Consider the following 25,363-nt stretch of genomic DNA (forward strand, 5'->3'; position numbering starts at 1 on the left):
CTGGAGGGAACACACTGCGGGAGGGGCTGCTCCCATCAGACAGCAGAGCAGTGTGGGTTGCCCCGAGGTTCCTCCCCAGCTTTGTACACATGGGTGGTTTCCATCACCCAGACCTCTTCAGATCCGCCCATTTCTATTTACTGCCCTACGTCTTACATCTCATTGTTACATAAGGACAATGCTGCCCTTCACCCTGCAGTCACATTCTCCTGTTTGGACTTAAATAGTACAAATGTACATACAGAAGATGTGTACTCCTCTGCATTTAGACACAAAGTGCTTCTGCCACCTGAACCACTCTGCAGAAGGCAACATGCAGTGAGGCACCTGATGGGGACACCCAGGCTGATGGTTTGGATAGGCACTGAGCACTGGGGATGGAGGGGAGTGCCAACATGTGTGACAGCATTCGGGTTGAGTCCAAACCCAAGGAAACCAAGGAAGCAGAAGCTCCCTCCTGCACAGCAAACACTTGCTGTGCTCTGTGATGCGGTCGCTGCAGTCCCAGATGACTCAGAATTGGACCAAATTGGAAAGGCGTGGATGTACAGGGGGGTTAGAAAAAGAAAGCCAGGGTTTTGTGAGCATGAGGGGAAAGCTGTTTGTAACTGCTGGGCAGCGGGAGACGAGCTGTGAGGTCATAAATGGGTTCTGCATGTGCTCTGGATAAGAAGAGCTCAGGTTCCATGGCATGAGTGCACATGCTAACCGCAAGGGAAACAACAGTGCTTGCTTGTGCTTCAGGGGACTGTGAGCATCCCAGGGGAGGGGAGGAGGAGCCTGAGGCTTTGCATGCACATTTCTGAGGCTCAGAGCTCAACTGGGAGAAGGCTGAGAGCTGCAGATGAGAGCAAGAGGAAAACAGGCTCTCGCAGACTTGCACACACACAGCTGCTTCCAGTTATCTGCCGCTCCCCAGGCGGACGGGAGCTGCGCAAGAGTTCATCGTTCATTTTTGGAAGGGAACGTTTTGGTCACACGTTTCTCTTTGCTATTTCAGCTTCTGGGAGGGATGAGCGCTTCCTTCCCACCGCTGTCTCAGAGGGATCCATCCTCTCTTTGCTCTGTACGACCTCTGCATCCCCCTGGCCGCATCCTTTGGGGTGCTGGGAGCAGCAGGGGCACCCCCCGAGCCCCAGCTATGGCTGCCAGACACCTCCCAGCCTCTCACTGCTTTTTGAAGCCTTTCTTCTCAGGGAAAGCCCTCCTCACAGAGCCAACCCTGTTGAAAGCAAAACATGTTTAGCAAAAACATTCCTGGAAACGGCTTGTGCTCACGCACCGCTCCGTCAGTGTCATTATGGCTTCTCCTCCGATCAGCGCCAGCCCCAGCGCTGCTGCCAAGCCAGGAAAGTTTGACAATGAAAGGATTCCATCATCACTCTCACACACATTTCCTAACGCTTATTTGAATGCCCGAACATCTGGGAGAGATACACGCTCCGCTCCCAGAACCGTTTGCTTTGGCTGTGCTGGAAGGGCTGCGCGGGGCGGCAGCGCCTGTGTGGGCTGCAGCTCTGCTCAAGTTGGAAGTGCGAGGAGAGAATTATTTTAAAAGTGCATGACAAGTAATTAACAGCTTCCTGAAAACGAGAACCAGTTGAAAAATTTCACTGGAGGTTTTTTTAAGGGTGTTTCCTCCCCCCCCCCCTTTAGAAAAATGGCTTTTTGGGCAAATCATTTCTCTTTTGTTCCTCTGGGGAACTAGAGAGGTTTTCTTTAAGAGCTGATATTGTGGTATTTTTGGTCTCAGGAAGAAAAATCCTTTCACATCATTGGGTTTTCACAGCGTTTGGAAATGATGGACAAGCCTGGCCCAGAAAATAAGGAAGGAAGGAAAGCATTGGCTGGGAGGAAAGCCACTAGTGCCCGCGTGCAACATAGTGATGGAGAGGCAACTGCACACATGGTTCTATTCTACTCAGTTACATTGGAAACAATTAGATTAGACCACGCAGCTAATTAATGGCAACCTTCATGGTGTGAGCCCCATTAGAAGCACAGTATGACCTCTAAAGGAGGCAGAGGTGTCCTTTCTGTGCCCTGCGCTGTTTTGCAGCTGTGGGAGTGCTCTCTGCACCGCTGCTGGACTCGAGGGACAGCACTCCCAGGTCTGGCTGTAATGATGCTAATGTGCCTCTTTCTGGTAATTTTCTATTAATTGTTTGCACTCCCTATGTGTCTTCCATCCATTAGTTACACTTTCCGGGATTGAAGCAGGCAATAAATCCTGAAGTCCGCCAAGGCTCCCGCAACGCCTCTCATGCGCTCCTCCCTGCCGTAATGTTCATCATGCAATTGCAGCAGTCCCTATCAGGCCCCGTCCCTCCGCTCCTCGCTCTGCCAAAGACAGTGAGAGCGGCTGCCGGATCCCCCGGGTCGTGCCTGCAGAGCGCTGATAAGGGAATCAGATCTCAGCGGCGACACGAGAGGTGAAACCCAAAGATCCAGAATATTTAGCTGTGTTTACCCACAGTAATCAGCTTCTCAAATAGATGTCACTGGGAAAGCTCTTGCTACATTGATTGCACTGTTCCCCGCTTTCTGCCCAGGGGCAAACAGCTCTGATTAATATTTCACAACACTCTTTTTTTTTTTTTTTTTCCCTGTTTCTTGTGCTCGGAGAGCTTTGATAGAGAGACACGGAATATTTTACCCTCTCTCGTGTTTGCCTGCTCCAGTAATCATTGGATTCAATCACTCTCGCAATGTTTTTATGAATTAATAACAGGCACTTTGGAGGGCTGGCAGGGAGATGGGAAATGCAATCTGTACAACCTTAATGAGCACCGTGGGGACCCGGTGCCATGGTTTCCAAAACCCTCTCTGCGCTTCGCTCTAAATCATTGTCTCTGCAATTACCTGCGTGCAGCCCTCGGAGCTCTGCACACACACCTGCCTCCCGCCGTGCCCCGCTTTCATCGCAAGGGCTCATTTGGAAGCTGTCCCAATTAATTTTTGGTGGGTTTTCTTTCTTTCTTTCTTTCTTTCTTTTTTTTGGTTTGCTTTAATAAAAGCTCACCTTTGTCAGCGCTGACAAAATGTTTGTCTTCGCTGCCTCGTTAGTGCGTGTGTGTTGAGCTGTGTGCCCAGCACCAGAGCAGGAGGGGATGGGTGGGAATGGGACCTGGGAATAAGGCACCCTGGGTGCTTTGCTTGGGCCAGTGGGGACGCGTATGCTCCAGCAAACACTGCCTCTGTGGATGCAGAACACCTCAGAACCCTGCGGATCCCAAGTGAGCTGGGTGTATCCCATGTCCCCAAATGTAATGGGATAGGGATGCAGTGACCAGAGCTCTGCTCCCCCATTGCAAGGTGAAGAGGAGTCCAAAGAAGAACTTCTGTCGTTTCTGCCCATCAGTGCTGCTGTAGGTTTTGTCTGCAGAGCTGGCTTTGCTCAGGTCTTCATGCAGGCTCTCCTGCTCTCAAGCAATAGGCATCTGTAAATGTCCCTTCCAACTCAAATGATTCTACATTTCCATCCCTGCTCTCTGACTTGGCATCGTTTCTTCTCCTCTGCCAAGTGGAATCCAGTCGGCACAGTATTTTCCAGGAGCATGAGCAGACCTCACCAGGGAGGACCACAAACTGAGGTCCGAGCTCTGCTTGAGACACTTCTGCTCTCACCACATGTGTACCTCAGGTCAACCCCATCCACAGCACACCACACGGCGCACACTGAGCCCCCAGTGCTGCCTGGTGGATCCTCTACAGCACCTCCAGAGCACCTGACCACAGTGGACACCTCCAGTGACCCTGAGCCTGATGTCCAGTGCTGAAGGAATGGGGCTGACCCACATGGGAGTTCTGACCCCTTGCCATGTCCTTGGGCTGCAGCAGCTGTGCTGAGCGTTCACTGCGTTCCCGCAGGGGCTTTGAGGATTGGGATCCAGACAACCTTAATCCAAGACGTACGACTGCGCTTTTAAAAACTGTCTGAGTGGAAATTTGGCCACGGGCAGTGCAATTGTGTTTCAGGCTCTAAAGCCAACTGGAGTCATTAAAACACATACTGCATTCCTCTGGAGGAGACATAGTTGTTGATAGGGCATAATTTTACAGCGCAAGTGTTGGGTCTTAATCCAACATTAGTATTTGTACAAGTTCATGTCTGAGGAGTCCAGAAATACCAAGTGGAGAGGTTCAAGCTGTCACTCTTTTGGTGTTTCCTGGGGCGAGTTGCACTGGGAAGTGGCTGGAGGACACAGGGAGAGCTCAGTGCTGCTCAGTGGGGACACTGCAGAAGGAGGAGTGATGTGCTGCTTCTCCAAACCTCTTCCAGCATGGCCAAATGCCTCCAGCCACAGCTGTCCCAGCTTTGCATCTCTAGGAGAGACAATGGATGTCCTGTATCAGCACCAAGCCAGGATCACTATGGCCCCTGGATTGGGCACAGCACACCGGGAGCGCAGTGGTGGGGTCACCATTCTGGTGACATTCCAGAATAGTGGAGATGTGGCACTGAGGGACGTGGTGAGTGGGCATGGTGGCATGGGGTTGGGCTTGGGGATCTCAGAGGTCTTTTCCAACCCTAATGATTCTATGAAATGCTGATGGGGCCTCATCTGAGGGCTACCTGTAGGGCTGCAGATGGGACATCCCAAGCAGAAGGTCAGGCTGGTGCTCATCACTGCTGGCATTGCGGACTGCAATCCTGTGCCTGCAGTCACAGACTAAACAAATGAGAAAAGCAAACCAGCAGGGTGCAGCGGGGCTGAGCTGATGGGGACAGCCCGAGACCAAACAGAATGGGAAATGACAAATGTGCCCAGCCTACCTTCACCAACCCAGCCATTCATTTTCAACCCCATTGACAGAACATTGCGCTTCATCCATCAGTGAGCCCAGAAGAGCTACGACTCCAGGAACTTCCCTGTTTTCACTCTGTTCTGTTTACTTCTTTCTGCCTTTTTTTTTTTTCTTCTCCTTTTCTTTTTTTCCCTAATTGCTTTTTAGAAGTCTGTTCTCAGCCTACAGCTATTTTGGAGATGTGGCACGGAGATCCCGTCTGGGTGACTAACAAGTCATTTATAGAGCTTTGGCCAGCCCTGCTCCAACATTCTGCCAGCCAGACAGGCACTGCCTCTCGCAGACATGTCAGGACACCTGCAGCAAATGCATTTGAGCAACACCTACAGCTCCATAATCAGCTTACAGCAGCACAAACCCAGTGACGTGGGGAGGAAACATGTCAGCTAACGCAACCTGCCCTCGGTGTCGGGCTGCGGACACGCAGCGATGCTGCAGGCTGGGTCTGGCCATGTATGGGCACAGCCCGGCTGGTTTGTACAGATGCGTGGCTGGTGAAGCTCATGGCGAAAGAATTTCCCCCAAAACAAGGCCTGACTGTTTGCCTTCCCCATCGAGCATTGAGGCGGGCTCTGTGTGGCCACACAGATTTCCTGCACTGATGCATAGAGTCTGCAGAGCTGCACTGCCCAGCACCCAGCTCCCATCTACACTGCCCCCCAGAGTGCCAGGATGGGTCTCAGTGGCACCTCTCCCCTAACCCTAACCCCACCCCCAGCCCCACACACAGCATCCTCCTCCTGCCCTCACCTTCACGCTGCCAGCTGATTTTTTTCCCCTATTCTTTTTCCCCCTTTGCTCGATGGTGCTGTTGTAAAAGCTCCCGAACAATGGCCCGCATTTATCCGGAGCGGACAGCCTGCCAGCTGGCGGCCCCAGCCTTCTCATCCCCTTCCAGAGCTCTTAAAGACGACCGTCCCAGAAACTCGGCTGTGCACTGCTCTGAGAAGTCCCTGCCCTCTTAAATGTCTGGGCACCAATACAATTAATGTTTAATGCGGCATTCTTGCTTCCCGGTTGCCATTCTCTGCGAAACAATGGGGTGTTTTGCCCATGAAATTACTGCTCTGATTAGGAGGAATATGTCTGCCATTAGACTTTCAAATGCGATCCTTTCGCAGTGCAGCGTTGGCAACACAGCCCCGGTTACCCCAGTGGTATTTCTGTTCCTAAAGGAAAGAGCACGTGTAGATAAGGGGCTGTTATACACCTCGTGGGGAAAGAAGGGGCTTTGCCTGGATGGAAAGATGCAACAATAGCATCCAGGGAACGCAGGGATTTGCTGGGACACAGCAAACCCACAGCTGTATATATACGTGTGTGCCGTAGTCCATATTTTAATTGGGACTTTCCCTCTCCTCATATGCAGTCTGGGCTGAGTTGCTGGGGCTGCTTTGCTACAGGTGTGCTCCTGAAATTCCCCTGAAGGCAACACCCACTCCCCCTAAAGACCCACAGCTGCAGGGCCTCTAAATCTCAAGGCCTTTAAGTTCAGAACAGTTGATTCAGGTTGTTTGGCTGAGAGAAACATTGGGGCAGGAAGCTCTGTTGAGAGAGAGAAGCAGAAAGGCTCAGAGGTGAGAATCCACAGGATGGTGTGTTTGCATGGCAGTGGTGTGGGGTGTGAGCGCAATATGGGGTGCCCAGAGCGGACATGGCACCCAGTTATAGTGTGGGATGCACAGGACACTGTCTCATTCCTCCTAGGAATGCTGGCTTGGGGTTTTTCTCAGCAGGAGGCTCAGAAGCGCAATGGGACCCCAGTAAATTGTTGAGGTTCCCACTCCATGTGTGTGGCTGCATCTGTAAAGAGGAGGTGCTGGGGATGAGGGCTGTGCAGCCCCACTCACAGTCCCTGGATAGGGGCAAAGACTGAACCCAGAATCCTGCTCCCCATGGAGGGTCTCACCCTGAGGTCCTGGAAGCCCCGTGAGCAGCAGGTTGGTGGGACAGGCAAAGATACAGCCAAGCATCTGCATTGAAGGAGGAGTTGTTTATTCCTCCCCATTTCTGAGCACATGAGAAAAGAGCACAGAGGGAGTTGGGATGGGACCAAGGCCATCCTGCCCCAGCCAGAGCCCCCCTCACCAATACGTGTCTCTTCCTGAAGTGCAGAGTTTCTTTCCGGAGTTCAGCTGATAGAAATTCCCACCGGAGCAGCTGAGGCTGGCAATCAGCTCGCTCATTCTTTGCTTATCATCACAAAACCTCTGACCTTCAAACAGTGCTGGTGCGGTGCCCAGCTGAGCAAACTAAAAACTAGGGGGCAGTTTGCAGTGCTTCTGCACCACCAGGATGTGTGATGTGGATCCCCATCCTATGGGGCAGTGAGGATGCACAGTATGGGTCCCCATTTCATGGGTGACCCCGGAGGGGCTGAGCATGGACCTTGCAAGGTCCCAGCCCTGGGGTCCATCATAGCACAGCCATGCATTGCACTGTAGGGTGGCCCAATGTGCCCAATGATGGAGATGGGCACCTCTCCATCCCTGCATTCCTCAGAATCTCTCTGCATTGTGATTCTGATGGAACAGGGGTTGGGTTTTGAGGATCCCGCTGCCTTTCAAGGTAGCGCTTTCTGCTTCCATCCTCAGATGCTGCTGATGGGCTTTGTGATTTCTTCTTCCTAGAATGAGCCCCATTGTAACCCAAGAGCCACAGTGATGCTCTGAAGGCAGCCCGTGTGCTGACCCCGCTGCTCCCATGTGGGGACAAAGTGGGGCTGTGAGGATGGAGGGGACCACGGCTGCTGCATGAGGGATGGAGGCAACTGGTGTGCCAGCAGGCATGGAGGAATGCAGCGGGGGGGAGGGGGGATGAAGGGGGGCAGAAATTAATAATTATCTAAGCACACCCCTATCACTGTTCATCAAAATTTGCCCGTGCTTCATTCCAGCCTCCTTTCTTCTTCTTGCCTCCAGTAAGTACTTCAACATCCTTTTTAAAAATTAAAGGGGGAGGGTTATGGAACAGATAAGAGATAATTGCCTAGCTTTGACTCTTCTATTGATGTGAAAATAGGATTGGAATTACTCACTCTGGTTGAAAGGTTAGTTGAAGGTTATTACAGGAAAATTGTTATTCATACATTTTTTCTGTGCTGCTGGATAGCCTAAAAGATTAAATTCACAGAGTGCATAATGACCCATCACAACGGACAATGGTGGGAATAATCTCCAGAGACTCAGATAACAGAACAGAGACTTCTTTGAATAATTCATGGCTCAACAGACATCCCTCACTAACAGATTACATGCGAGTTTTCATTAGAAAGGAGATAATTTAAAGTAGCTTTAAAAATAACCGCTATTTTTAACGGAAGTGGAATTACCATAAGCATTTATGCGGTTTGTTTATGCTTTCATAAATCTGCTTTCCTCCTGACCTTCGTGCCATGGGAACGCAGCACGGGGGTGGGGGGGGGGGGAAAGAACGTCATTGTTTGTGGCAATCCGACGCTGATAGTGCACGTTGTTGGCTGTGCGTGGAGCCCGCAGCTCAGGTGCTGTGGGGTGCAGGGAGGGTCGGGGGCTGCGGGCTGCCCTTTGCCGGCGGGTGGCAGGAGGAGGATGCTCGGTGCTGTTCCCATCCGCTGCCTGGGAATCGCACACCTGTTTGGGTTCAGCTCTGAACTTCATCCCGTGGGATGGCAGTTGTGCCCGGGACGCTGGCTGTTGGGTAATGAAAGTGTTTGTTAAGGTCTGATAGAGGCCCCCGATGCGCATCTCTAGCAATTGTTCTGCGCTTTAACAAATCGATCTTAATTGATATTTAGTAAACAGGCGAGAGGTATCATCTCATCTAAATTAAATAGTAATTAAAGCCCTATCATTTGGGGCTGTGTAGAGCACAAGTTTTCCAGCAGCGGGGATGAGGATGGTGCTGTCCCTGCTGTTGGGAGCATGGGTGGGTTCACCCCCCTGGGCACTCCTGTGCTGGGGATGGGGGGGGATGCTGTGAAGCCTTCCTCCTCCTTTTGCAACCTCCTCACAGCTTCAGGTCCAGCTGAGAAGACCAACACAGTGGGGCAGAGGAGGCAGCAGTTGTGCAGCACGGTGGGATAAGTGAACACCTGAAGGATAATCCAGCCTCAGTGCTGCTTACTGATGTGCGACCGCTCTTCTGGAGCTGCTGCTCTCCCAGAGATGTTTGTTTTCTCCCATCAGGTGAATCTGTGGGCACTGTGTAGGGTAGCTGTTAACTGAATTAACACGGGGCTGCCTAGCAGTGTGCCATCACATGCGATCTCCTCTGCCTCCATCACTGCTGCTGGCAGAGCTTATTTAGAGCACACAAGGGAAGATTTTGACCTAGAGCAGCTGCAAAGAAGGAAGCAGAAGCAATTCTGCTGCAATCAATGGCATTTCCCTTTCTTCCGGCCTTGCCAAGAGCAGAATCTGCTCTCAAGTCTGCAGGAAGCAAAGTTTTCCTTCTCTTGCAAAAGGTGTTAACTCTCATTGCTGCTTCCTGTGACCAAGCAGTTGTCCCCACTCCCCTCCAGCTGGGGACAGCCATGGGGCCGGGCTGCCCAGGGCACGCTCTGTGCTCACATGTGATGGAGCATTGAACTGGGGCTGCTTGGGCCCTGTGCCCATTACGTAACAGCTGAGAAGGGTTTATCCCTGCAGGAAAGCACAGCAGCTATGGAGGTTTTATTCCCACTCACTCCTCCAGGTATTAGGCTTGGAGATAAATCATACTTGAGTCTAAAGGAGGTGAATGAGGACTTTTACAGATTTAACATGAAACTCTAACATCTCTTTCCACTAAAGCTTCTGTCAATAAATCATTTTCTAATTATCAGCTTAAATTATCAGCTAAGCGTTTCTAAATGATCTCTGGAGTGATTCCTGATGGAAGATGTTGAGAGCAGCACTAAGGAGGTCTGAGAAGGTCGCTCTCCTTCCTTCTGGAAGGCTTTATTTAAAATGCTCTCTTTCTTTTCCCCACCTCTCAGAATCCCATCCGCTGAGTGTGTGTGTGTTGGGTAGGGTATGGATGGAATAAACCCCAGCACCCCTAAATGGGGGGAGGTACAAACCCATATCCGACCTCTGACCTGTGGCAGTGGGTTAGATGAGGTGCTGCCTCCTGCCTCATTAATCCTGATAGCAATTAGTGGTGCCTGCTGGCTGCAGGGTGGGTGCCCTACAAGTGATGTGCAGGATGCTAGACCTGTGAAGTGCTGTGCTGGGCCAGGGCTTTGTCCCCTGCATAGACATCTGCTAGCAGATGTGCATGTTGGGCCCTCTGCATCTCAGGTGTTTTTCTATCCGTGTCATGTTTTTCACAAGAGCTCTGAAGAACTCTGGTTCAGCCCAAGGTGGCACAAGGAAAGCACTTTAATTACTGCTGTTTTCAAGGTTGGAATCAAGCTCAGCCTCTAATAACTCTCAGGAAAGAAGGTGCTGTCTGAAGGTAAAAGGTTAATGGGACTACTTCCAGCCCCTGTAGAATAACAGCAATTAGAGCTGACCAGCATAAGCACTCATTAAAACGTGCAGTCAGGTGGTGAAGCAGTGGCACACAGCACTGAGCACCCCTCCCTGTGCCCACGGCTGTGATACGAGGCAGAGCATCCTTGGAGGAGGCGCAGTGGTTTGGCTCCCAGCTGCAGCCTGCTTGCACGTGGGGGAATGCCTCCTGCTGCTGTCTGCACAGCCTGGGCAGGGTTGTGCTGTTTCTTTGGGGAATGGCCAAAATACAGAGGAAGAGAGATGGAGAGCTGCATGCTGGATGTGGGTGGAGGTGGAAGGGTTTGGCACTGTGTGGGTTTCCCTGGCTGCTGAGCTGAGAGAGCTGCTCGAGCACCCACTGTCTGCTGGGCACAGAGATCCCGTGCCGAGGATGGAGCCCAAACATTCCCATGGGGTTTAATTGGCCCAATGGGATGAGCCAGCTCAGGGTCCCCTTTGCTCTGCGCACAGCTCTGGCCGCTGAAAATCAATTCAAAATTTATTTTCTTCTCCATAGGAGGAGTTTTACAGGGTTTCTCGTGTTTCCCATATTGCCCTAATTAATGCAATTAACCAAGGCAGCGTGGCACATGCCCTGGGGCGGGAAGCTGGGAGGGCTCTGTTCCATGGGGCGGGATGGAAAAGGCCCCCAGCATTTTCCAGTGCCTTTGCTCCCCCCTGCAAAGCGCCTCAATTGTTGCGTGAGCCCACGAGCACAGCAGCACACTGCTCCTCCTGGGAAGGAGTAGCTGAGCTCTCAGTGCTGTGAGAGGTCTGGAGAGCTCCAGATGAGAGCCGTATTGGTATTCGATGGCAATCCTCCTCAGCTCCTCTCATTCCCCCTCCCGCTCTCTGATTTCTCACTTTCTTTTTCTCTGCCCCGATTAATCTTATTTCATGGGCTCCATGACAACACGAGCACCCGAGGAGCTCGCTCTCCAAACCCTTATTGAATTACGTGCGGGGAGATGGGGTTTGCTCAGCCCCGAACCACATGAACGTGATGATGCTGTGAAGGTCGAACACAAGAATTAAGTGGGGTTGGGAAGCACATCACCCAGCAGCGGTGTGGGGGCTCAGCGTTTCCCTGCTGGCTCTGAGTCACCCTAAAGAAGGGTGCAGGGAAGGGAATGTGGGGAGAGGGTTGCCCTCTGTCCCCCTGGCAGTGCCCTGAACCCTATGGAGCATCTAAGGACCCCCAAAATAAACTTTTCACGCACACACCATACTTATCTAATGCTTCCTCTCCCCTTAACATTCCGTTTCTGTGGGCACCCACCGAAAACAGCCGCAGCTGCGGAAGGATGCTCTGTGATTTACACCCATTCGGGACCGGGGCAGCACGAAGGACGCTGGAGGGAGGGCGGGGAGAGCTGTTTGTTTTTATGGCCTCCTCCCTTTCAGCTAATGGGAGTCTCCCAGCGAGACCGCTAATAGGTTTCCGTGTCACGGCGGTGCCGAGGTCAGCGCGGCCCCGCGTGTCTCCCGGGGATGGAGCTGCTCCTGGATACGCGGCCGCAGTGCAGGGCACGCAGCTGCCGCAGGGCTGCATTCATGGGGATGCGGATCCCCACCCCGGAGGGGCTGTAAATATCCCTGCCCCAGCCTGCCTAAAGGCTTTTGTCTGTGCTTAACGACGCGGCTGTTAATTCACCCGTGAGGAGGTAGGAGCTGTAAATAATGGTTTGGTTTTTTGGTTGCTTTTTTTTTTTTTTAAAAAAAAAGGCCCTCTCAGTGGGATGCTTTTAACCCGGAGCTTTGCAGGGCGCTGCTCCTGCGAGGTGTTGCTGGAGGATGCACGGAGGCAGGGGGATGCACAGGGCTGGGAGCTCCTTCAGGTGTCCCCGAGAGCCCCAAGACCAGGCACACATCGCTACCTGCATTTTCACTCCCTGAATCAAATGCATCCTCTGAACTCCTTTCCATTCACAGCTGAGCCGACAGCACATCAGCAGAGGTGGCTCCCACCTCACCAACAACCAGTGCAGCTCATCAGCACGAGGATTCCAGTCGGAGGGGTTTGGGTGCTCCTTTGGGCAGTTTGGCTGAGCGTGGCTGCAGTGTTTGCATCGTGCTCAGCAAACCCAGACAGTGCTGGTGCATGGGGGCTGTGCTCAGCCTCGGCCCTGCCTGCTCTGAACACGTGCAGCTGCAACAGGTTGCATCCCTCTATTGCAACTGCAGGGCTTTCTGCTCCTCACAGAGCAAGTGCGTGCTGCAGGATTGCTTTCAAAATGGAAAAGATTTGGTAAAAGCAAGGTTTTGCCATTGCTCAAATAAGGGCTTCCCCACTCCAGTGGTGATGTTTGCTTTGGGAGCAGCCAGAGGACTGCCTGCCTGCTGCACAACCTCAAGGCACATCTTTCTCTGCCAGTGAACTCTTTAAAAGCAGCAGGAATAGGGCAACTGAAACACACCATGCCAGAGCTGATCCAAAACACCCTGACGTGATGCTGCTCTGCTGGCCTTCATCTTGTCTGCCTGAGCAGCCCCAAACATCCCATGGCCTCAAGCACTGACTGTGTGTGTGTGTGTGTGTGTGCCTTCCCAGGAGCCATCCCTCCCGAGCACACACACACAGCCCTTAATAATGAGCAAAGCAGATGATGCATGAGACACTCGCAGGCTGTTAGTGCTCCCATGTATCACTGCTCAAGAGTTTGGGAAGGAAAATTGCATTAGAGGCTTGTGTGAGGGGAAGCTCCCTCTGGGCTCTGCAGAGGGGGAGGCTGCTGCACCCTGAGCTTTGGGGTTTGGGTCAGGTAGGCATTGAGCTCCAGCCCTTGCTGCACCTGGGGTAGCCCTGGGTTTTGCTGGGGGTTTTGCTGGTGCTGGTTGGGCAATGAGAACCACCAGGAGCTGGGAGGTACTTCTGACTTTGCTCTGTTTCTTTATGGAAAGGCCCTTGGGGAGTGTTTGTGGGGTGGAAGGCACTGCTTGGAGCCTTCTTGCTGTGCAGTGCTAGATGTGCATGGACCCAAGCAGCCCAGCCCCCATGCAGCCACCAGCATGACTTTGGGGCCACACATTGCCATACTCAGATCTCATAAATGAGATGGAAATCACCCAGAGCAGCTTCCAAGCACTGGAGGATTATAGCCTTCAGGGCAGGTTTCCATATCTGGCAATGGATTGGCAGCTTCTGGCTGCTATGTCATGCTCACAGAACTGTGGGATGTGTGTCTGAGCCCATGGGCGCTCCCTGCAGGGTTGGTGATGGGATCTGTGCTGGGATCCGTGCTCGTCCCACTCTGTCTGCCTGCTGTGCCCTCGTGGTGATGTTTTGCTGGATGACATAAGAGCAGGGCTCTGGCCTGAGGAGGGATTTCATTAAGAAGTGCAAAGTTTTCCACTCCAGTCCTCGTTTGCCACCTGGTATAGCCCAGAAGGTGTATTGTTGTTTTTTTTCCCCACTCTTATTCGCCCTGTTGTTTTCAGACCAGACCCAGACCCGTGGAGTATTTAGTGTCAGCATCCAAGCGTGTGCTTTCATGCACGGCGTATGCAAATGCAAGGTGATTTATTTTATAAAAGTGTTTTTATTGCAGCTCCCAGCACTGCTGCTACCAGCTGCTCTGAGCATCGCTTGGATGTTAAAGTGCTGTCGACAAAATTGTTCCCAGCGGCGCGCAGCACAGATGTATGCCTCCCTTCCAGCTGATGCTCAGCGCCTCAGGAGGATGAAGGCAGGGATGTGGTCACGCTGTCCCACCAGCTCTGTGGGTACAGAGGACACGGCAGGACCAGAGGAAGAGCCCAGCCCAGCCCCCGGGGAGGAAGGCTTTAGGGGGAAGCAGCTCAGCTCCTTTCATTTAAGCACATTGGCTAAGAGAGGACGGGGTGGGGAGAAGGGGATGTGGTATTACTGCAGTAATGTTTTCTGGTAATCGTGAGAGAATGATCTCAACACCTGGTGAGCTTTGGAGGGTGCCCTGTAGGCGATGCTGGGTGATGGGCCAGGGCAGGGAAAGGGGTTGAGGCCATTATGTTCCTTCTTCTGCCATTTACCAGCCATGGTCAGGGACTGAATGCTAACATGGGGTCCTGGGAATGCAGACAGGAAATAAGGTCCTTCAATGTGTGTTCCAATGAGTCCTTCAGTGGTGGCTAGGGGACAGTTTGGATGTCTTGGTACTTTGGGATCCTCAGCTATGCACCCACAGCAGGCACGCAGCACCTGGAGGGACCACCAGCACCAGGAGGAGAAATGCATGGGTGGGATTGCAGGGAGGGCTGGAGGACGGATCCAGGGCTGTGGGCATTGCTGCAGGAGCACGTGGTGGGACCTCGCAGGTGAAGGAGGGTGTGCCTGCATTCACCCCCAGCAGCAGGGCCTAAAATAAGTCTAAACCCAGATCTTCTTTCTGGAGAGCTGGTTCAGAGGGATGGGAAGGCGATGACAGCCGAGTCTGGGGAGGAGGAGTTAACAAGCAAGGGAAATAGGAGATAAATAGCAAAAGAATGCTTCAGCCCATTCATCCCGGAGCCTTACTAAATGTACCGTGAATGATTCCTTGCAAAATTGAGCTGTATGTACACTTGCTTGATGGCACTGCAGTGAATTGCTTCTTTAGTGAATCTGTCATGTATGCATAGACATTATGGCTTTTTTTTAATGTAAGAACTGTGCATGTCTTCAGGTTGAGTATCTCTTGCCTTGAGCAAAATTAGATTCCAGTGCTCCATCCTGAATCCCTGGTATTCATGCTGGGGGTGATGGTGGGACTGCTCTGTTCCTGGAATGTCTCTGTGCCTGCCTCAGATGTCGTGTTTTTGCCCCAAACTCAACAGGCATGGAAAGGGCCAGGGCAGCCTGAATAGCAGCAGCCATCATGTCCCTGTCCTGATTCTGTGCTCTCGCCTTGGCCGTGGGCTGCAGGGATGCCATGGCTGTAGAAGTGGGACCCCAGGAGCATGCCATGGCAACGTGGCTATGCCACATCTGGTTGTGTGGCCAGCCAGGTCTCTCTGTGGGGCAGTCACAGTGCACGCAGAGCTGCTGTGGGGTCATGGTGTGGCTGCAGGTGCCTACAGAGTGCATCCAACATGTGTCCAACGTGGAGCCCAAATCATGCATCCAACGCATGCACACAACAGATGTGTCTAACATGTGCACCCAGTGTATGCATGCAACCTGCCCAATGACTGCATCCAGCACACGTATCCAGCACACATTCAGTGTCTGGCCAACATATGCACCCAAGAGAGTCCAGCACACGCATTTGATGTGTGCACCCAAAGTGTACATCCAATATGTGTAGCCAACACATGCACCCAACACACACACCCAAAGTGTACATCCAACACACAGAGCCAACACGTGCACCCAACACATACACCCAACATGTACATCCAGCACACAAAACCAACACGTACACCTAACATGTACACCCAACACACACACCCAATATGTGCACCCAGTGCAGTGGCACTGCACATCCATTTCCACAGCCCACGGGTCACTGCATGTGCACTGCTTAGAAACAACCTCTTCATGCCCTGATTTCTTCCTTTGCTAGTCCAGAAGAAAGATTTCTTATTTCTACTAGCAGGGTCACCGAGAGGGTAAATGCATTAATGCTGCTCCTGGATGGATGGTGCTGTTAAAACAAAGTCTTCCTGCTATTTGTACACTGGATTTTGCTCTGAGAGCTGCTGGCCGTTGGCTGTGTATTTACACGCTGTGCTCCCGGTCCGTGGGATGGAACAGATATATTTCCCAGATACTTTCTTTTCCATAAAAATATTTGATTGCAGTATTGACAGAGCTACTGATGTAAAAGGGCAAGGAAATATTTCCAAATGGTTTATCTGACAGCCGTAAATTTCATCTCATGTTGCTTATTGACCTCTAATTGTTTCCAGTAGTAGCAGGAGACAGGAAGATCAATAGGGCCGGGGAGGTAGTTAATATCCTTGCTGTGTGCTTAACTGTAGTTAGAAAACAGTGGGATTAATCTCCCTGTGATTTTTAGCAGGTTTGTAACTGAATCTTCTGGCAGTGCTTCCTGACCTTCTCTGTGTGCTGGTTTCAGGTGAAGACCTGAACTCCCCTCAGACCGTAGATTTGGGATTATGACTGCCTGAAAACAAACAGAAAGAGGTGAGACGTGCCTGTGGGAGAAGGGGAGCCCAAACACTGCCCCAGAGCACACGGTGCCTTTAGGACTGCAAAAGATGCAATTCCTGCTGAAGATGCTTCTCCTGCTGAAAAGCACAGCCCCCCCCTTAGCTCTGTGTAGGGGAATTTCGACACAGCCAACGCTGGGGTGCTGTAATCCACTGCTATCAACAGAGGATTTTTTTGCCATTTGCAATTTATGACCTTCAGTGGCCAGAGAAGTGCAACGATTTCCCATCACTTCAGGAGCCAATGGGCGTGCGCATCGATTGCTGCACACCGCTGCAGCTCTGCTCCTGCACTGCCATGGCTGTGCTGGGCCATCCAGCTCAGAGCTGAGAGCAGGCCCTGCGGCACACTGCACCAAAACCACTGGCCCCAACCCACACCCATTTCTACCACCGTTCCCATGGTCCTTGGCTTCCTTCCTCCTGCTCAGGCATCAGCTGCTCAATTTGCATCCCAACAGTTGCACAACCCAAAGGACACATTTGCAATGCAAATATATGGTTTGCTCATGAAAATAAGGAGCAGCAAACCGACATTTGCTGCAGGGAGTGGGCACATGGACACTGCCTTCCCCTCCTCTTTATCTAGTGAGGATGCATCAAGCTGTAGCCCAATATGCAGTATGAATTTGGCACTGCAGACACCATGGGCACTGCGTGCATTGTATGCACTGCACCCACTGCAGGCACTGAATGCATTACAAAGACCACGGGCCCTACAGGCACCATGGGCACCAGCATGGTGAGCACTCAGCCTCCCATCAGCACCACTCCCAATCAGAGCCACAGACAAGAAATTCTCAGCCATCCTTTCACCACTTCTGCTTGCCCACGCCACCCCATTCCGATTCCTCACCTGGTAGATGCTGTGTTGACTCCTGCACCTTGCAGGAATGAAAAGTTCTGTGCTCATTACATTCCTAAGTCTACTTTGGAGCAATCCTGTCCTTCCCATCTTATGCTCTGGGGTTTGCTATCAGTTTGGGCGAGGCAGGGTATTTTTTCTCTTCTACCTTCGGGGGTCTTCATGCTAAGCTGTGCCAGGAGAGGCTCTGGTGGGACACTGGGGGGAACTTCCTCTTTCAAAGAGCAGTGAGACACCAGCACAGGTTGCCCAGGGGGGCAGTGGGTTCACCGTCCCTGGAGGTACTCAAGAAGCACAGGGATGTGGCACTGAGGGACACGGGCAGTGGGCATGGTGGGATGGGTCGTGTTGGTGATCCTGGAGGTGTCCTCCAACCTTAATGCTTCTATGGCTCTGTCTCCATCTCCATCCCGCAGGCACAGCATCAGGTGGGACAGGACAGGGGTGCAGCCCCTGGCTGCAGAGCTGCAGTGGGCAGCAGGGCTGCAGGTAATGCCGTGGGGCAGCTGTGTGCACGGCGCAGCACAAACCGCTGCTCCGCCTGTCAGCACCAATCACGGCGGAGCAGTAATCTTTCATTAGAGCATTCAGCACTAATTGCTGGCAAAATGCCACGTGCCTATTTTCTCATTTTAACAAAACATTTATGCATGAAAGATTTAATGCCAGGTATCAAGCATATCATTGTAAATTTACCACTAATTAAGCCTAATTAAAATAATTAAATGGCTGCGGAGTCACAATGTGAATTGAAATCACATTTCCTCTTGTGTGCGCACCACTCCTCCCGCTGCCCTTACTTCGAATTGAAGATACAAATATTTTCCTATTCAGATTCTGTGTGGCGGAGGGGATTTAATCCCAGATAATGCTGCGATTCCACGGCGAGTTTTTCAATTGCGGGACCTCTTGAGAGTTTTCTTTATCTGGATGAAGTACGGACAATTTGACAAATCTGTTCCTCCGAGCAGTCGCTCGCTTTTGCATATTCATTACTCCTTGGGTTTTTAATCAAAGTCGCTGGCGGACCCTCTGCACGGCGTAAATATGCTCATGCATAATGGATGGTGCTGCGCTGGTGGCTGCGCGGTGCTGCCTGGCCCGCTGCACGCACCAAATGGTGCTGCAGATGTGTGCACCGTGCACTGCTCCGGCACCAGGCAGCAGCCCCTGGCGCTCCATCTGCTCCTTGGCCCCAGGTGGCAGCGGGAGCAGGGAGCTGTTTGCTGTCCTGCTGCTGGTTGCTTTGCTTTTTGCTTCTGGTAGACCACGCACCGCTGCGCATCCTCAGAATGCAACGGGTGCTCAGCCTGCAGGTGCATCACTCGCTCTCCAAAGGGGAAAGCTGCTTTCCCAGCCCAGAAATGCAGTGTCTGCAGGATGGGCAGCTCTAATCGCCCCCTGGTTCAGAGTGCAGCACTTGCAGGAGGTGCAGAGCAAGGCACGCACTGTGAGTTAATGAAGGCGCTGGAAGAGCTGTGAGAACGGCTCTCTTATCACTGAAACAATTAAACACATGGTTTTGACCTAAAAGGACACGAGCAGAAGGGGAATCATAATTGAGCAATTGAGAGAGAACACACTGTGCTCGCAGGGCCCGTGCGGCCCATTGCAGGGGTTGGTTCTGGGCACGTTCACACCACTGAGACTGCTGGCAGCCCTAAGAACAGCCCCAAAGCAGTGGGGGAAGCAGAGGGGGTTTATCCCTCCTGTGTCCCCCAGCCTCTGTGTGGTGGGATTAAATCCCCGTGCTCAGGGTCTGCTAATCCGCTCAGGGGAAACGGGAGAGAGCACAGCAGAGAGAGACGATCCCTACTGCAAGGGGGTCTGGCTCTGTTGGGATCACGGTGAGGTTGGGCTCCAGACACAGGAGCTTGCAGCTTGCTTGGTGTCACATTGCAACGGGGGTTATGAAGAACTCAGCAGCCACCCCTGTCTGCCCTACAAAGGAGTTTTCCTCAGCGTGTTTTCTGGGTGAACTTCATGCTGCTGCATTGCTTTATGCACTTGACCCAGTTTTCGCTGGATTTCAGGAGGTTGGAGCTGTCAGCTGGCTTTGCTGGTTGCTTTTGCTCCTGCAGCGCTGTGCACGCTGCTGTTCCACTGTGAGCAGCAAGCAGGAGCTGGGAGCTCTGCAGGGAAGTGTTTGCACTGCTGAGTGCCCCCTGCACCTTCCCCTGGCCTTGTGTGTGATCTGTCTGATCTGCACAGTGCGAACCAGCACGGCCCTTTCCAAGGCTCCAGTTATCCCCAGGCACCAGAGGATGCAGAACCAAATACGCTGTCATGCAATAATTCCACTGTCAGGCTGCTTCGTTGATTTATTGCTGCTTTTTGCTGTCTTATTTATGGGCTTCATGCATTGGCCGTTTTATTGATTCATACCCAGCTCCTGTCTCATGCCCTTGGCTCCAACGGAGATAGCAGAGGGTCCTGTGGGATTTGGGATGGCTCTGCTGGTGATGGCCCATGGCATGGCTCAGGGAAAACATGGTGTCACACCAAGGATTTTTTAAACTCTCTGGGTTTTTGCCTGGAGGGCTGTGTCCTGGGTGATCTGCTCAGCTGCATGCTGGGTCTTTGTAAGGGGAAACCCAGTTGGGTTTCTGGGTGCCACCAGCAATGGACCCGAGGAGATCCCTTTGCTACTGGGAACAGACACAGCCAGCAAACAGGGACAGAGCAAACCCCTGCAGGAGAAGCAAACCCCCTGCAAGAGGAGTAAACTGCTGCAATAGCAGCAAACCCACACAAATCGCTGGGGTGGGGGTTTTGTCTCCATAGCCATCATGCAGCTCCTGCTGCTGCTCATCTGAGTGGGTTTTGGGGGCAGAAATGGGGGCACCCTGCAGCATTACCCTGCACCTTGTCACCACATTGCAGCCACCACAGAGGAACTGGGGTTTGTTCTGGAGCCAGCTGATCTCTGGCATTGCCACAGGTCTACTCACAAAGCAAAGGCATGTTCCTGTCCCTGGCTGCAGGGAAGATCTCAAACACCCCAAGCCAAGCCCTGAGCAACCCACAGGCTGTGATACCCCATGCTCTACTCTGTATGGGGCAGAGCTTCATCAAGTTCCCTGTTTCCCTGCAAGGAGCAGGGCAGGGCCGTGTGTTTGCAGCGCTTTCCTTTCCTGCAGGTGGGGGATATTTGGCAGCCTGGCAGCCTGGCACGGGGCTGGAAGGAGTTGACAGAGGCAAATGAAAGGGAGAGGAGTGAGGAGCGGGGCCGGCCAGGCAGCCATGCATTATTTACCACCTCTCACATGTGTGGTCCCAGCCAGGTCTCCGATGGAGCATAATGGATTGCAAAGCTGCCTTTGTGTGCTCGGCATGGCCGCTGCTGGATTTTAGACTTGAGTCATTCAAGGGAAGCCTGGGCAGTGCTGCATGCAGGGCGGCTGACCTCTCTGTCCCCAGGAGCTGGCTCATTTCCTTCAGTGTGGCTCCAGGTCCACTCATTATGCTCCAGCATAATGAGTCAACTCCCATCTTTGGGTCCCGCTCCATGCTGCAAGCTCACCCCATAGGCTGGGGCCCCCGTTCTGTGCACCCTCTTCCCCTCAGCCTGCTCCAACCCATGCAGCTGCAAAGTGTGGCCCATTCATCTCCCTCCTCTCAGTGGTTTGCATGATGAGGCCGTATTTCTCTTTTTATAACCGAGGAAAGAAGTAGTTAGGTTAAAAAAAAAAAAGAGAGAGAGAGAAAAGAGAACAAGAGGTGTTGGTTTTCTGCAGAGAGCTGCCTGTAATTGTAGCTGTGAAGGTAGATGCTCTGCAAGCCCACAGGGAAAAAGCCCCTCCAGGTCCATAAATAATTCAGCTGCTCTGAAATAGACTGCGGGCACGTCGGAGGAGTTCCTCTGCTGCAGATAAATCTATTGATCCGTGTTTGTTCTCAACCCTGGAGACAGCTCCAGGCATCCCCTGTGCAGGTGAGGAATCCCCACGGTCACTGCGTTCCCATGGCTGGCACTGGGCAACTGCCCCAAGGGGCACCCAGTGCCACACATCACCTCCTTGCACCCAGTGTCACCCACTGATGCTCAGTGCCACTCATCACCTGCTGGCACCAGGCACACGGAGGCCAGGCTGGTTGTTCCCTCCATGGGCTCACCCTATGGTGACCTCTCCTCTTAACTCTACGATCAATAATTAACCTACCAGACTAACCAGCCTGGAGCTTCCTAAGTGGAGCATTTCTAGTCCCCAGCTTAAACACCAGAAGGCAAATGTTGGGTTGTCATCTCCTTGGTCTCGGGGGGCTTTGGGGGCTGCAGTGATGGGATCCAGTGTCCCTCCTGCTGCTCCCTGCTGGGATCTGCGCTGCCATGGGATCTGAGCTCCCCTCCATCAGCCCAAGCACCCAAAGCACCACAGATTCCAAGTCCCCTTACCCAGCCCTGCTTTGTGCAGAGCTCCCGTCCAATGGGACAGCCATGGTGGAGCCGGGGAGCTCTTTGGGTCCCTCAGTGCTGCATGGGGCAAAGGGTCTCCTCCTTGCTTTCCTAAGGGCCACAGCCTGCAGTCGCACAGCTGGCCATGAGGGATCCCTGCCCCACACTCTGCTCCCTTCCTGGAGTGTCCAAGCAAACACAGCTCGGACACAGCTCTCCTCATCGAGCACATGGAAAGATTCCACTGCTTCACGTGGATTAAGCATCAGTTTTACTTGGATTGTTTTTTTTTTTTTTCCTTTTTTTTTTTTTCCCCGTGAATATAAACCATTTTGCATTTCAAAATCCTTCAGCAAACAGAGCAGTTTGTGTTTGCTAATTTAAAAACAAATATTTGCCTGCCAAGCAAATATAGTCTCTGAGGATGTGCTATTAATAGGATAATTAGGCAGCCGGTAATGAAAAGGATTGCTGGTAATTATGGCAAGATTTGTTTTGGCATTTGAAGGCAGAAAGGGAGGCTGAAGTGCTAAAATCTACCTTAGAGTTAATTAGCGCTATTAGAATACACCTGAAAAAATAGGGCAGCTAATGAACGCTTCAGTCCGCCTTTAAAGGGGCCGCGGCAGCACCTTCCTAGGGGATGTGAGCAGAAGGCAAAACCCTCTCCCAGCTCTCCAGGAAATGTTTGGGGATGAGGTGTGAGGTCGGGGCTCTGCAGCACCGTTTGGGCTCAACATGCAGCATTTTGGGGCTGTGGAACCGACAGCACGAGGAGGGTTTGGGTTGAGGATGGGTGGTTGTGGCATTGGGATGCTGTAGGTTGAGACCCCCAAGCAGAACGGGGCTGTTGTGGAAACCTCCCCTTGCTGTGAGCTGCAATGGATGCGCATTTGTCGCCATGCGAAAAAACCACCGCGGCGGCTGGCTCCGAAATGATTAATTAGAAAATTACATTTATATAACCCTCTAATCTGTATTTGTGCGTTGCCAAGGGCAGAGGCAGAGGTAGGGGAATTACATCCAGATTAGCTCCGAGCCAAAAGAAGCCCAGATCTGAGATTATTTGGAGGGCAGAAATGTACCGACGATGGGGGGAAAAAGAGCCAAAACTGGGATTTTTTTGCTTAATTCTCCCCTCCCACAATTAAAAGAGAGAGAGGAAATGAATGGGGCGAGGCGGTGCCTGCTGGGGTTACTGGGTAACCCTGCAAAGCAAGAGGTGAGATTAGAGAAAAAGCTTATTTCCAGCTGAACATGGCCTTCAGTTTCCCAAACAAAATTGCTTTTATTCTTCTCAACATGTGTTCAAAAAGATTAAAGAGCTGTAAGCTTGCACGGCTTAATAAGAGTGTGCATTAGAAGAGTGGCCTGGAACGGCGGTGCAGAACAAGTCCATCCTGGGTTGGGAGGATTTGAAATCCTGTTTATTGAATTATAAAGAACCTTAAAGGATAAAGGATATTGAAGTAGGGGATTTTAATGCTTTGTGGTATTTGGGGGGGGAGGAGGGAGGGGGAATGGAGTGATTCGATCACAACAAATCATTTAAAAAGTATTTTGTTGGGTAAAAAAAATGCCACCGGTTGGTTTCCCAGGCAGGGGAGTGGGACTGAGGATGGAGGGTTGGTTGAAAAATGGGTGGTGCTGATATCCATACTGATCCACAGTCTGATCACCACAAAGCACACGTTCGCTCTCCAATTACATGGACAAGTTAAAGGTGGAGCCTGAGTGCTCTGCAGATGCTCTGTCAATGGAAGAAGTTGTATGATGTTCCCCCAGTGGGGAAGTTTGGGGTTATGTGAATGCAGGGAGGCGAGCACAGTGGAAGGCGCATCTTCTGCGCATCACTCCCAGCTGTGCTTCAAGGGGACTGGGGATGGAAGAAAGGAAGGGACCCAAAGCCCTCAAACCACCACGCTGCCTTGGGCTGCCATGTCCTCTCCGTTTCAGGGTCAGCCCACAGGTCCCAGGTTTGCCATTGGGATGGGTGGGGGACCGCAGTTCCAAAGCAGCCGCGATGCCTGTGATAACTTATGCTGTTCTGCTCCCTAAGAGGATTGGGCAGATTAAATGAAATCATGAGACACGCTATGCAAATTACATCCCAAATCAGACTGTCTGTCGGGGATTAGGGTTAAAATATTGGAAGCTGTAAACTTTTTCCTTGCCTGGTCCAAAGGGTGCACTTTCCAGATGAGGCGGGGGACGCTGGATCTCCTTGGCGCTTTCAGGGCTGATGTCTGACCTTACAGAACGCACCCCTCTGCTGCTTCAGCTGGACATTGTGGTTTCTGCACCTCTGCCACTTCTTGCTGATTTTCCCTACATTTCCTGGGTAATCTCTAGCTTGTAGCTCCCACTCTGCTCGGGCTCTTAGCAGCTCCCCACTCCTCACACTTGGGACCAGGATGGAAATCTGTTCAGTCTCCAAAGCACTGCACCTGGAAATGGGTGCAGCAAAGCAAAGGGAAAGGGACACAGCCTGTTATGGAGCTGACAGAATCACAGAATGGTTGAAGTTGGAAGGCACCATTTGAGGTTATCCAGTCCATCCCCCACGGGGGCTGAAAAGGATATGGGGTAGCCCTGTGGCCGCTCACCATGCAGAGAATGGTTCCCATTTTGGAGCAGCTGCTTCAGCTGCAATTTGAGGCTGTTCCCATTAGAACTCCAGTAACAGAAATGCTGAGTCATATCCTGAAGCAGTGATGGAGCACCTGGTGGGAAGGCAGGACCAACCCAGAGCAGCTCAGGTGCATCCAATTCACCTGAGTGACAAGAAGGGGTGGAGCCAGGATCCACCCCTTCCCAGCCCTCATTTAAGGGTTGACAGTGGAGGTGGGGGTGTTTTGCTGGAGATTTTTGCCTATCTGAAGTCTTCTGAAGGTAAGGCAACTTTTTTCCTTTGTTTCTGTATCCATGGTTGCTTTGTTTGGGCTTGTTCTCATTTGGGAATTTGTCACCCTGGCATTATTGCTGTGTTTTCCATCACATTATAGCACTGTATTATTGCTTCTTGGTGCGTGCCCCAAAGCCCCACCTGCTCTCCAGCACTGAAGCTCTGCCCTGTCAGCTCCCCACATCAGCCCCATCTGATGGGATTCTTTGAAGACAGAGAGCATAGCAGGACATGGTAGGACACAGTAGGGTAGAATGGGACAGGCAGGACGTCCCCACTACAGCCAGTGTCACAAGGCTCGGCCCCTTGGCTCAGCACTCTTCCAGCCTGCTTCAATTTGTTTTCTATTAACATCAGCTCTGGTGCCTGCACAGTTTGTTGATCAAAGCAGAATGTGTTGGTTGACGTTGAAATGCTTCCAAAAACTGGGGGGAGAGGGGGTTCACCACTTCCCTGTAAAACCCTTGGAAAAACGACCCAAGTGGGGGCTGGCTGGAGGTGCTGCCCCTTGCTGAGACCCAGAGCCATCATCATTGCAACCAATTAAATCTCTGCTGAGGCATGCACGCACTCTGAGCTTCCCCTTTCTGTGCATTTCAGCCCTGTGTGCCACGGCCTTCAATGCTGCATGGAGAAAGGAGGTTTGAAGGGGTGAGGAGACAGTGTCTGAGCAGCTCAGCCATGGGATTAGGCAATGTTTGTGGCCACAGCTGAAGGCCTCTAAAGGCAGATATAGGAGCTGGCACCACCTCGCTGCTCTATTTGGGTTTTTGATCTGTTCCTGGAATGTGAATTAAAGCAGA

This window comes from Phasianus colchicus, chromosome 12 (assembly GCF_987193195.1).
Source record: "Phasianus colchicus chromosome 12, bPhaCol1.hap1.1, whole genome shotgun sequence".
Classification (NCBI taxonomy): domain Eukaryota; kingdom Metazoa; phylum Chordata; class Aves; order Galliformes; family Phasianidae; genus Phasianus; species Phasianus colchicus.